This window comes from Amblyomma mixtum, chromosome 10 (genome assembly GCF_055824585.1).
Source record: "Amblyomma mixtum isolate Tamu chromosome 10, ASM5582458v1, whole genome shotgun sequence".
In the NCBI taxonomy this organism is placed as follows: Eukaryota; Metazoa; Arthropoda; class Arachnida; order Ixodida; family Ixodidae; genus Amblyomma; species Amblyomma mixtum.
Window position 1 is genome coordinate 283,625 of NC_143021.1, and position 12,503 is coordinate 296,127.

Below are 12,503 nucleotides of genomic sequence, written 5' to 3' on the forward strand. Positions count from 1 at the left end.
TTTAAGCGCTACTACTATGTCCTCTCAATCGCACAATTAAGCTCAGCATTCATGGGTATCACACGACAGTGTTTATGGCTCCCTGCAGCGGTTTCTCTTCACACACACAGTCACTGTTCTTCATTCGTGTTCACACATTTATCACAGTTGCCTCAACGCAGGTTCACAATTTTTGTCTTTGAACTCTTCCACACTGCAGTTCACCTACGTAATGTTACTGTAATTAGTTTCTCACTAATTGGCACATCTCTAGTTCACTGCAGTAATTACATTGCTAGGCTTCAAATTAAGCCAACAGCCACCACACATCACTCCCCCCCCTTTGTACCTCAGCAATTTGTCAATGTGCCTACACGGCCTAGTTGGTAGCGTGCCTGGCTGGCGATCCAGGGGTCATGGGTTTCAAGGCAGAGAGAAATTTATTAATTTTCTGTATGTAAGGTCTATTATTTTATAACGTGAAGTAGCTTCAGACATGTACTGACGTTTGATTCAGATTACAAATCCTCTTTTCAGTGACTTTCACTGCGGACATCCATGCGTGAAGCTTGTTTTTTGACACAATGCCGGCCGGATAACACTGGGTTTTCTGCTGAATCGCAGCCTCTCTCCTTGACAGTGGTGTGTGCAGGCTTTCCGTACCTTTCTTTTCTGGTTGCACATGGCACCCAATATAATTTTTCAGGGGGCTTAAATTTTATGCAGAGGCACTTGCAATGACTCCAATTTCATCAACATTTTGCTACCTGTTCTATCATTATATTGGTGATTAATAGCTTCTGTTCTGTTCTCCTCTTGGAAAATCTGAGTCAGACTTGCTTAATATTTTTCAAGCTGCCTTAATCATGCTCAAAAAAACAATTTACCCTCCATGTGCACACACCACTAGGCATTTTAAGTGTTCTATTTTTTTTTTTTTTACATGCAGTGGAGTGTAATACATACATAGAGGGGAGATATCTCCAACCTGTCACTTATGCTCGAGCACCAGAGTGGATTTTGAACGCACATATCAGGCTTGCCCAAACAAACCGAAACCTCCTTTCCAAGGGGTGGAATCACAGGAGCGATGGGAGGCTGCTCTGCGCAGCTCACAGGCAGAGCTACAGCTTTGCATCATGGCCTGGGCCTTGAAGGTCACCGCAGCCAAACAGTGCCTGGTCACCTAGAGTGGCCTGAGGGCCATCACCAACCTGTTCAACACCCCTTCACCCACCCTCACCTGATCCACTGAAGTGGGACTAATAAAGTTATTACCAACCAGGGGCTGTAATAGCCTTCCTGCCAACGCACTTCACCACGGTAATTTTGAACTGCTTCTTTGAACAAATAATCTCTGAGCTGTATGCAAGCTTTGTTCTCAGTACAGGTAGGCCCTTTGTTATTGGAATGTGGTAATCTACTGTTGCAGAGCAACTTTGATTAGTCCTCAGTGTCCTTTCAGACATTTGCCGACATTTCAGCACCTACATCTGGTATGGTGCCCTTCACTGAACTGTAGATGTCATATTTTGAGTGTATATAGAGGGTTGTCTATACTAGTTCGCAGTAAAGGAAAGTACTTTGAGGCATTTCATTGAGCATTACTCTCCTGCAGGGCACAATAGTGGCATCACAGGGTCTTTATTGCATCAGTGCATGGTGTAAATGTTGCCTAACGGCATTGTGATCCACTGCTCAAAGAGAACCAACAATGGGCCTGATATGTATGTGGTCAGGAGTGTGCACAGAGGGAAAGTCATCCACTTGCACATCAGGCTAGAAACATGACTGAGGCCTCTTGTAGATTGCTCGTGGAGTGCACAGGGCTTGCCAAAACCAATCCACATCATCCAGTGTTATCATGCTGCATTAATGGACCTTTTGCTAGAATACCACTGCTTGTCTGTGATGCTGCCTCCCTCAAATACTATGGGCCTTGTTAGCCTTGCATTTCTTGCCCCATTTGTGTGTTATCTTGCTGCTGTGCATGCTTGTGCTTTTCTTGTTGTGTTGCTGTTCTTCCTTCTCAACTCACCGTTGTTTTTATTATCCTTCAGCTCCTTGACCTCACCCTGAGACATGTTCAGGCTTGATATGACATGTGCACTAGATAATACACGTGTATGTGCATGCTATGATAATAACTTGCATGCCCATTAAAGAGCCCCAGGTGGTCGAAATTTCCGGAGCCCTTCACTACGGCGTCCCTCATAGCCTGAGTCGCTTTGGGACGTTAAACCCCAATAAACCAAACCAATAACTTGCATGAAGCAAATAAAGCAAGTGTCTTGCACACTGGATTAGCTGTTTGTGATGTGGCATCACCCTCCACCTTCACTATCCTCCTCTATAATTGTCCCGTTCCCCAATGTTGAGTAGCATATGTGAAGATATCTTTTTCCAGCCGACTTCACCTCTCTTGACGTCATACGTTGCCCTCTTACAAGGAATTTTGCTGCATTGAAAGGAGCTGCCTGGTGCTGCTGTGGATGCATTACTGTTGTCCTGCAGCAAGGAATTATAGGGATATGGGCATGACAAATTTTGTTTCATCTCTCACATTTTGGTGCGTACTCATTGTGTGCTCATTGTTAGACAGAATTAACGAGATTGAGGGCCTTTTCAAACATTGAAATTAAATAGCATTATTGAGAGCCTTTCTTTATTTGAATGAAATAATGTACCTGCCACTCTGCGCCATGCATTCGTGAAGTGCTTTTATATAAAGTCCGTGAAGTCTGCTTGCAGGTAAGTTATATTCACAAAGCAAAAGATGAGTTCCATGTCCTATTCAGATTAAGTGAAACGCCAACACTGTGAAATACATGCTTCTGTTGACAGTGGACTTTTAGCTGTGTCTGTTTTTCTTTAAGTACTGGCGGGAAACAATATCTCCCTATTTTGCTTTCGCATTTGACGCTTTTGATAATAAGATGTACGCGCTCGTAGCGTACTTGACGCGATTCGCAGTCGCGTTTCGTGCGCGGCCGCTTGCAAACGTAACCAAGGGTAGCGTTAAGTTCGCCTATCATCTCTGAGGCCAGTGCGTTTCCCCGGGTCCGCTAGGTGCGCTGTGCACAAAAGTCGGCCGCTGGGGCCTACGGGAGTGTCCGCTCTTTACTTCTATATTACTCTATGACTCGAGTCCGGTATTTGTTTTTCTCGGGCAGCCCGAAAGCTCCGCCCACCTGCTTGCATCGCCATAGCAACGCGTTCGTTTTTAGCCTATGGCAGTCCGCGGGCTGCTGAGAAGGCAGCAGACGATAGTATAGTGAACTAGAATATTTCACACTGTAACGATAGCTGCGCGCCGCGCTGGCAGCCATATTAAGTTATACTGAAGACACAAAACTACGCAGTAGACAGGACACAGAAAAGAAGCAGACAGGACGAGCGTAGACTACGCTCGTCCTGTCTGCTTCTTTTCCGTGTCCTGTCTACTGCGTAGTTTTGTGTCTTCAGTATGTCTTACCAACTAGCCTCTCATCACACACTTCTAGAATTCATATTAAGTTAGACTCCGTGTGCATTTTGAGTGCTTTTCGTGTCCCTGGAGGTCGATATCATGCGTTAAACCTTCACATGAGCTCCGTAGCTCCTCTCTGAGCCATCGCAAGACTTTTTGTTCTTGCATCTTCGTTTATTTTCTTGAAATCCACCGCACACGGACGCGCGTTCGGATCTGCGAGCGCGTATTGTTTGCTCGTGTCGTCAAGAGGTTCTTGTTCGCTTGTTTTGCCACATGCTGTCTGTACGCTTACCTGAAAGCATCGCAGGTGAACCACTCGTATACTGGGGCGCGATTACGAGTTTTCGTCTCAATTTTGAGACTCTGACGTCAAAATGACGACACCGCAAGATGCGAACGCGGAGTCAACCAATCAGCGGTGGCCAGTGAAGTCCCTAGCTAGGGGCTTTAGCGGCTAGTAGCAGGGCTCGGACGAGTCTAGGCGGAGCAAAAGCCGTTGGGGACATCAGCCCCCTAGCAAGGAGCCCTGGAGACATCAGCCCCCTAGCGCATAAAACCTAGCGCCTTGTGATCTTTAAGTGTTTCAAAAATCCCTAGGTTGCGATGTTTGCGTGCATTTGAGTTGTGTCGGAAAGTACCCAGGCATCCTGCTTCCGTACCATAACCGCGCGAACTTTGAGCGTGCGACCATTATGGCAGCCTGAGGCGTGCACAACAAGCTTTGGTGGCAAAGACGTCGTGCGCTATGCAGCGAGCAATGACCTGTCGAGGTCGAACGTGATTCTGGAGATGATCTGCGACAGCATGAAGGTACGTCGTTGTTGTACAATGCGTCGAATCTCTGGCAGTTTATGTAATGAATTCTCAATCATCATTTCGCATCCTAGGCCGTCGTCCTGCAACTGCTGCGCGAGGTGGCCCCTGTGGTGTTCGCGTTCAAGATCTTGTCGTGATGGTTTGCTGTGGTGGACGCTGAGGCGTTGACGGCTACGACCCGGACGTAAGTATCGACTTATGCTGCTGTACGCCTTTCGGATGAACAGATCGAGCACAAGAAGGCTAGTAAAAGGAAGACCAGATGAACAGTGCTGGCTTGCAACAGCATTTGGGAATCGACGTTTGTTCATGGCAAACCACAGTCGAGTAGTTTAAGGCGTGCATGTTCCGCGAACTGGCGAGCTCTCGTATCCCCGGCCCCCACCCTTTTCCCTCAGCGGGACCAAACGTCATTTGTTTGAACGACTGTTCGGCGCGCAATTCTTTTCCGCCATGAGTTTTCCTGACCAGATGGGCTTTCATTGTTACAGTCCTCGCCCCCTGCTTCAGTCACCTCAGCATCCATACTTCCCTGCGTCAGGTGATCTGTTTCTCAGGGCAAAACAGTCCGCGAGTTGAGGTCTGCGCCCATAGGTAATTTAGTTCGGTTGTCCGCCAGTTTTAACTCTCAGCATTTCATAACAGAGTAGCTATTCATGCAAGCATGCATGCTAAGTGCTTAATTGCTGCACCAGAAAGGACTGCAGCATAAAACATTGTGTACACACGAGAGAAACTTTAACTCGTGATAACATGCAGCAACATGGCTACTTTTACCATACAGTTGTGCAAAATTGTGGAAAGATCCTTGAAAATATGTGTTGTTTTGAATGCTCATAAGAGATCTTGTCATCACAAAATGGAGCAATGTTTTCAGTAGCTGTGTATGTGTGTGACATATGTGCCAGTTCTCCAACTTATCTCCTCATTTCCATTGAAGAAAATGTGCTAGAACAATCGCATTTGAGAAATTCAGTTTGTTCACAGCCTTTGTAACAAAGGCAGAGCAAAATCTTGCTGTCATTCTTTACCTTCACACTCTGGTGCACATCATAAAAAGGTTGGCCGATGAAGAGCTTCCTTTTTGAGCACCTAAAATGGTGGGTAACATACGCAAAAACATGATGCCCATTAACTCAGTCAGTGAGTGAACAGTGTTCTAATAAATGAGAGGTTACGTTTCCTGGTTATGCATAAAGTGTTGCAATTGTAATTCTCTCTCTTGCATCAGCAAGAGATGTTGTCGGGCTAGTTGAGTTCATACTTGTAATGCCATGAAAGGTTATGCGCATAAAAGATGACACGAAGAGAGAAGACACGACAGGATGAGCACAAACTAACAACTGGTTTATTAAGAAGCTGACACCTCTAAATATAAGACAATCAGGTGCACGCACGGTGGATACACCCACAGCATGCCTGGTAAACGTAAACGCCATCATACCCTACAAGATAGATCTTAACAAAGCTGACTCGCTTCTATACAAGGTAAGAAATGTATCGCTGACGCAATTTTGTGCATTCTTAATCAAGAAAGATTCCATTATTTATCGTGCCACGGTGTTGCTGCCCTGACCAAGAATCTTCATCTCATTCAGTCGCAGCCTACAATGGCATTTTCGGCTATGTTCGGCCAAATTCGTGCCACTTTCCTTGTCACTTAACGTGCGCTCATGCTCCTTTGCGCGATAATTCATGCAGCGTCCTGTTTTGCCAGTGTAGACCTTTCCACATGTTAGTGGGATCTCATATACAACGCCTTTCGCACATCTAACAAAGGGCTTGCCATGCTTTTCGGCGCATCCGGTCAGCCTGGTTCTCTCTTTTGCCGGGATTGAGCAAAGTCAGCCTAACTTCAGAGGCGCTGAGAACACCATAGGCATTCCATACCTATTGGCCACCTTCTTCAAATTGTGTGCTGCCTTATGCATGTAAGATGCTACTACAGGCTTTGTACCTTACTTTGGGGTCCTTTTGCGCGCTGTCCCTTTCATTTTTTGCTTGAGAGTTTCACTCACCGCTGTCAGGATCGTGTAGGGGTAGCCCGCATTGTCCATCCGGGACACTTGTTTTATGAAACTTTCACCCATTCTCTGCGGACATGACTTTGTGAGTGCAGACTCAAGGCACATTGCAGCAACGCCTCTCTTCACTGTCTTCAACTGTGCTGACCCATACAGCATAAGATGTTTCGCAACTCGGGGATGGTACATCCAACACAGATGCTTTTCTGAGACAAACATTTTGATGTCCAAAAACCGTAGACTGTTATCATTTGGTACCTTATGCATAAAGGTTAAACTTTTGCCGTGTAGTCTAAAAACATTTAAAACCTCATTCATCAAGCCAAGGTAGTTAAAGGTATCCTGTTCCTTTAAAAGGACTAAAAGATCATCTACATATCGAAAAACTTTTAAAACTTTGGCCGTGTCAAAGACGTTTGTCAGAGAACGGTCAATATAAGACAGAAAAATGTTACACAGGACAGGGGCAACACGCGACCTTATACAAATACCACCAAACTGCAGGTAGAATCCATTGTCAAAAGTTATAAACGTGCTATTAAGATAAAATTCAAGCAGAGTTATAAAATTATCTAGTCATTCCTGTTGCGTTTTGAAAGGGAACTTCGCCGTTCTCCTCTACACACGATTTAGCATACTGCAGCAGTGCAGCATGAGGTATGAAGTAAAAGAGGTCCTGGACTTCGACAGAAAGCATAAACCCAACATTTTGGTTTTGGTTCAAATAGCCTGTTACATCTTGTGCATTTCTAGTAGCAAATGGGTCAAACACATCTAGCCTCTGTAACTGCTTCTGAAGAAACAAATTGACCTGGTTCTGCCATGAGCCTCTTTCGCTTACAACCCTCCTAAATGGGAAATCCGCTTTATGAGTCTTTGCTACGAAAAACACCTGTAACAAATTGCCAGTACACTTGTTTATATCTTTTGATACCTGCGCTAGGCCATGTTCATTGCACAACCTCACAGCCTTACTTTTTACTCTAGTTACATTCCTGCTAACAGACCTAAATTTTTTACAGATTGCCTGGCCTGCCTTTTTCCTAAACACACCTTCAGGTACTATGACGAATCCACCGTCTTTATCTGCCTGCAATAAGCGCAGCTTGTTTTCTCTAAAAAAGTTCAGCACTTCTATCTTGGCCTGCTTCTTTCGTGTTGACGATGGCTTCGTAATAGTCTTTGCTAAGCTGTCCACTCCTTCCAAAAGGCAATGCTCTCGATTCTTGCTGTCAGTCGCCCGGAAGGCTGACAGCGGGTGGGCAGCAGAAAGTTAGGTGGACGGATGAGATTAAGAAGTTTGCAGGGACAAGGTGGCCACCACTGGTGAAGGACAGGGTTAACTGGAGAGACATGGAGAGGCCTTTGCCCTGCAGTGGGCGTAGTCAGGCTGATGATGATGATGCTTATAATATATTGTTACGGTGCATAGTTGCTAGGAGAAGACGACGTTGTTTTGGGACGTTCGGCAGTGAACGACGACGAGGACGTGGCAGTTTGTGCTGGAGTGATTTAGCTCGGTGTGCCTTCTGACTGTGGCCTGTACCGTCTGCCGCTGGGCTAACCCCCCGTAATAATATATACATATTGTAAGCACAACATGCAACCTTCATCTTCATCTCTACATATTCATCATCATCGCTCATCTTCTTTTCTGGAGGGTTGGTCGTCATATTTGCGGGTGGCATTAAAGCTCGCTCCATCTTGTGCTCTGTTTCCCGTCTCACAATATATATATATATATATATATGATTCATTATATATATATATATATATATATATAATGAATAAGTCGTAAATAAAATTTTTCGTACATTATGAGAAAGCACTTGGTTCAGTAGAAACCTCAGCAATCATTCAGGGATTAATCACAGGGTAGGCATATATGAAAATACTGAAGTATAGCTTCTGCACAACTACCATAGTCCTCTGTCAAGAAAGTAAGAAAACTGCAGTAAGGAAGAGTGTCAGACAGACATGGTCTCTCAAATGCTATTCACCACGTGTTTACAGAAGGTATTTAGCGACCTGAATTGGGAACATTTTGGGACAAGAGTTAATAGAAAATGCCTTAGTAATCTGTCATTCGCTGTTGACATTGCCTTGCAACAAATTGCTAACCCAATGCGACTCGGGCAACAAACTGCAAAGCATGATCAATTATTTACACAGGAAGAGAAGAAAGTGGGCCAAAAAATTAATATACAGAAAACTAAAGTCAGCAGTCTCAGAAGGGAACGGCGGTTTGCAATATGTAGTGAAACAGTGGAATTGGTAAAGGAATACATCTACTTAGAGCGAGTGGTGTAAATCGCGGGGGCGGATAAGGGGGTTCTGACCCCCTTTGCTGAGGGTGAGAGGGTCAGGGCATGCGAGTGTCCTCCCGCTCACTCTGAGGTGCTTCCATAGACTACTCGGTTCTAGTGATCTTTTTTTTACTTTTGGGATGACTAGATATGTATATAAATTTTCGTGAGCTGCATTTTATATTGTAATAAAGTTGAAGGTAACTCTGCCACTGTGCTATATTCTGTCTTCTGCTTATACTGTCCCATTCGAAGATTATATTTGGCATCATAATGCAATAAATCAAAACGTGCTAAAAGCATCGCAATTGGTTAATGCCGTTAAATCCCTTTTCTTGCTTATCGTATCTTTAAAAAAAGAAGAAATAAAATGCACATATTCAGAATGGTTCCACCTCTACATGTATCTTTTGAAACTTGCATGGATTTATGCCACTGCTTAGGGCAGGTAGTGCCCACAGGTCCAGACAGGTCCAGGTCCACGAAAGTGAAGTGACTAGAAGAATAACATTTGGGTGGAGTGCATTTTGTAGGCATTCTGAGATCATGAATGGCAGCTGACCAGTGTTCCTCAAGAGAGAAGTGTACAACGCTGTATCTTACTGTTGCTTACCTGTGGGACAGAAATGTGGAGGCTAACGAAAAGGGTTCAACTTAAAATACGACAGTGCAGTAAGCTACAGAAATGAAAGTGATAGGTGTGACATCAAGAGACAAGAAGAAAGTAGAGTGGCTCAGTGAGCAAACATGGGGTAATGACATGCTAGGTGAAAACAAGAAGAAATGGGCTTGGGCAAGGCATGTAATGCGAAGACAAGATAACCGATGGTCCTTAAGGGTAACAGACTGCTGGATTCCTAGGGAAGCAAAGCATAGCAGGGGGCGGCAGAAAGTTAGGTGGACGGATGAGATTAAGAAGTTTGCACGGATACGGTGGCCACAGCTGGCACAGGGCCGGGTTAATTGGAGAGTTGTGGGAGAGGCCCTTGTCTTGCAGTGGACATAGTCAGGCTGATGATGTTGAGGCCCACACCATGGTTTGTGTGTTCCCTCAATTTGGTCTATTTTTGAGCAGATTCTATTTTTGTTTTCAGCTTCACTTCTTGGATGCAGCAAAAGCGCCAAAGAGGCACCTTTTTGCTGCTGACGAGTACCACATGGTGGCGGGCAAAGGAATTGAGGCGCTAGCCAAGATCCTCATCAGGGGCCTGGCAAAGATGTACGTAGCAGGCGTTCTTGCAGCTTTCTTAGGTGCACCAGCCAGGCAGATCATTTATCAGTGCCATCACTGTGGTGCCAAGGGCAGCCAGCATGGGGACTGCTGTGAGTACTGGAGGCTGTGGGACCTGCACTACTACCTGCATTACTCATAGCAGTGGATACTGCAGTGACAGTGAGGCCTGTTTCTGATGTGTTTCTGAGCTGCATCTACTGCTTAGAATCTCTTGACATCACCTGGGGCTCTTTAATGTGCAGTGGCATCACACAGGCATTTCTGCATTTAACCCTCATCGAAGTGGCCACAATTGTGGATGGAATTAATCCAGAGCTGCCCACTGCGGCGTCACTTGTAGCCCATGTTAAAGCCCATTCTGGACTTTCTTCTGGACGTTAAAGCCCATATGACAAGGGTTATATACATTGACTGATGTTGTGCTGGCCTACTTCAGAATGCCTACCAATGACAAGTTGGAAATCTTGGGTGGGAAGAATAATTGTGAAGGACATGAAGTGTGTGGAATATTACTTCTCTGCAAGCTGCATCCCTGCAAATGGCAAGCTGTTTTATACATGTGTGGTGTGGTCACGTCTTCATTGCTTCAAAATAGCAGCACCCCGCAGACATGTACTGCTGCGTGTTGTCACTAGTTGGACAGTTTTCATGCAGCCATAGCACCCACGGAGCTTTGCGGTGCCCTTTCACCAACGTCGTCACCTCTGTACTTGGTTTCGCATATGGCACAGATACATGCTACAGATACATGTTACCACAGTGCCCGATGTATCAGCTTGCCACGGTCGTAAGCAAACTGCATGCCTCTGAATCGAAGACATTCAGTGTATGGTGCAGTCTGCTTCGAGGTCTCCACGGACCACTCACTGCACTGCCGTCAATAAACTTTGCGGAGCAGCTAAGTGCCATCAGATGACAGCCAGTAAGCACCTGGTATGGGACCCATGGAAGTGAGCAATCATCAGTGCATTCACAGTTGGCTAACACAATGGCAACACCAGTTGTATGCAAGGTACAACCTAGTTCTTAGTTGCTCTTCAGTTGTGCTTACACCAGGGTGGAAATTTGGGAAAGTCGGTACTGATTCATAACATAAGAGTAGCGCAAAACCAGGACGACGGACACAAGGGGAGAGAACACACACCAACAACACAGGCGCTATGTTGTTGTTGTTGTTGTTGTTGTTGTTGGTGTGTGTTCTCTTCCCTTGTGTCCGTCGTCCTGGTTTTGCGCTATTCTTCAGTTGTGCTTACACCGCACTGCCAATTATCGACAGATGTCCAACACCTAAGAAGTGCAGCCTTCCTGCCAGGCATTTAGTGTCAGTCTACTGCTGTCAGTGTAGCCACACAGTGCTGATCCTCTGTTGTCACCTTCCTCGCAAACTGCTCAGATCTTGGCCTGGGTCCCCATTACATACAGTCTCGGTGAACCCAGGCCATATACTTAGATGAGCTGTTATAGTAACAGCCACATGAATGCCCCTTTGAGGCTCACTTGCTCAAGATGATCCCAAAGTCGTTCATGTAACTAAGGGCAATAGCAGACATAGCCATGTGCCTTTGCTGCACCTCTCCAGCCCACCAAATAACCTTTGCACAGTGGATATGCCTCCTGCTACAAAGTGAGCTTGCTACTTAGCCCCTTTGCACTGTATGGCGCAGTTGCCTTTTGCCCAGTCCAGTCATTGGCTGACACTGTTGCATGAAGTGCCATGAAGAGGGTTGCCCAGCATCTAGGTGCCTAATGAAATAGAGCATCATTGCCCTCAGCTGTCAGATGCAACAGCACCACTTCCTTACTTTTTAGCCCTGCACTGTCATAGTAGCCTTTCAGATCTTTAAGGCTCACAGGTGGCATTTGCATTTTCCTCCACCAACATCACACAACTTAGTATATATTAAGTGGTACTAGAAAACATGTTTTACTGTGTTGGCCATGTGGATGCTGTGAACATACAAAGACATTCTAAAGTACAGGCCTGGTGCTTGCATTGTGAACGCTGAAGTACTCAGTCGTTTAGTGGTGATGTCTTCTCCAACTGTGGAGTCTGTCCTGCAGAAGGAATACACAGGTCAAGAAATTAAAATTGTTGACAACCACAAAATCCTTGGAGTTACTTTCTCGTCGCATCTCAGCTGGGATCAGCATGTGGAAAATATTTGTAAAAAGCTCTCTTCAGTAGCAGGTGTTCTATCACGATGTCGATGGCTTCTTCCCACTCACGTGAAAATTCAAGTTTATCATGCTCTTTTCGGTTCCGTTTTGAATTACTGTAACTCTGTTTGGGCAACCACCACAAAAACAAATGTGATAAAAATACAGGTTCTGCAGAAGAAAATGATCCGCTACATTGCAAACCTTCCTTATCTCTCTCCATCACGAAGTGCCTTTATTAATTATAAAATAATTCGTTTTGAACATATGTATGTTTTTCGCATTTTGAGTTTTTTTTACCATTCTTCTCCTGCGCATAGAGATTTCCTCGTACATACTGCCCATTTAAGCACCGCTTCGAATCGAACCCACACTCGAAACACCGATCTCTGGTATATTCCATATTTTCGAAATATTTATAAACTTCAAACGCTTGAACATACAAAGTTTTGGCTAGTGTTAAACAAAGTGAGTTAAAAATGTATTTGTTAATATATAGCCAGGTTGCATTTTAT

The 12,503-nt window shown here is 45.1% G+C and overlaps 1 protein-coding gene and 1 long non-coding RNA gene across 5 annotated transcripts in view; one reads left to right on the forward strand and one right to left on the reverse strand.

Moving 5' to 3' along the window:
- The window catches only part of LOC149324951 (uncharacterized), a 40,597-nt gene extending 36,719 nt beyond the window's left edge, over positions 1 to 3,878 (reverse strand). For 2 of the 3 annotated variants that reach the window (XM_089562629.1, XM_089562627.1), the window contains exon 1: positions 3,744 to 3,878. The gene's annotated coding sequence lies outside the window, so the exon portion shown is untranslated. The remainder of the gene's footprint in view (positions 1 to 3,743) is intronic. The other variant, XM_089562628.1, reaches the window with a different exon arrangement.
- LOC149324952 (uncharacterized) lies at positions 3,570 to 10,939 on the forward strand. 2 transcript variants are annotated; one of them, XR_016286016.1, is made up of 5 exons: positions 3,570 to 4,261; positions 4,339 to 4,451; positions 7,314 to 7,350; positions 9,692 to 9,816; positions 10,268 to 10,939. It is a non-coding gene; the product is annotated as an uncharacterized LOC149324952 (long non-coding RNA). The 2 variants fall into 2 exon arrangements; XR_016286017.1 differs by lacking the exon at positions 7,314 to 7,350 and having other exon boundaries at positions 3,574 to 4,261.
- The last annotated feature ends 1,564 nt before the right edge of the window (positions 10,940 to 12,503 follow it).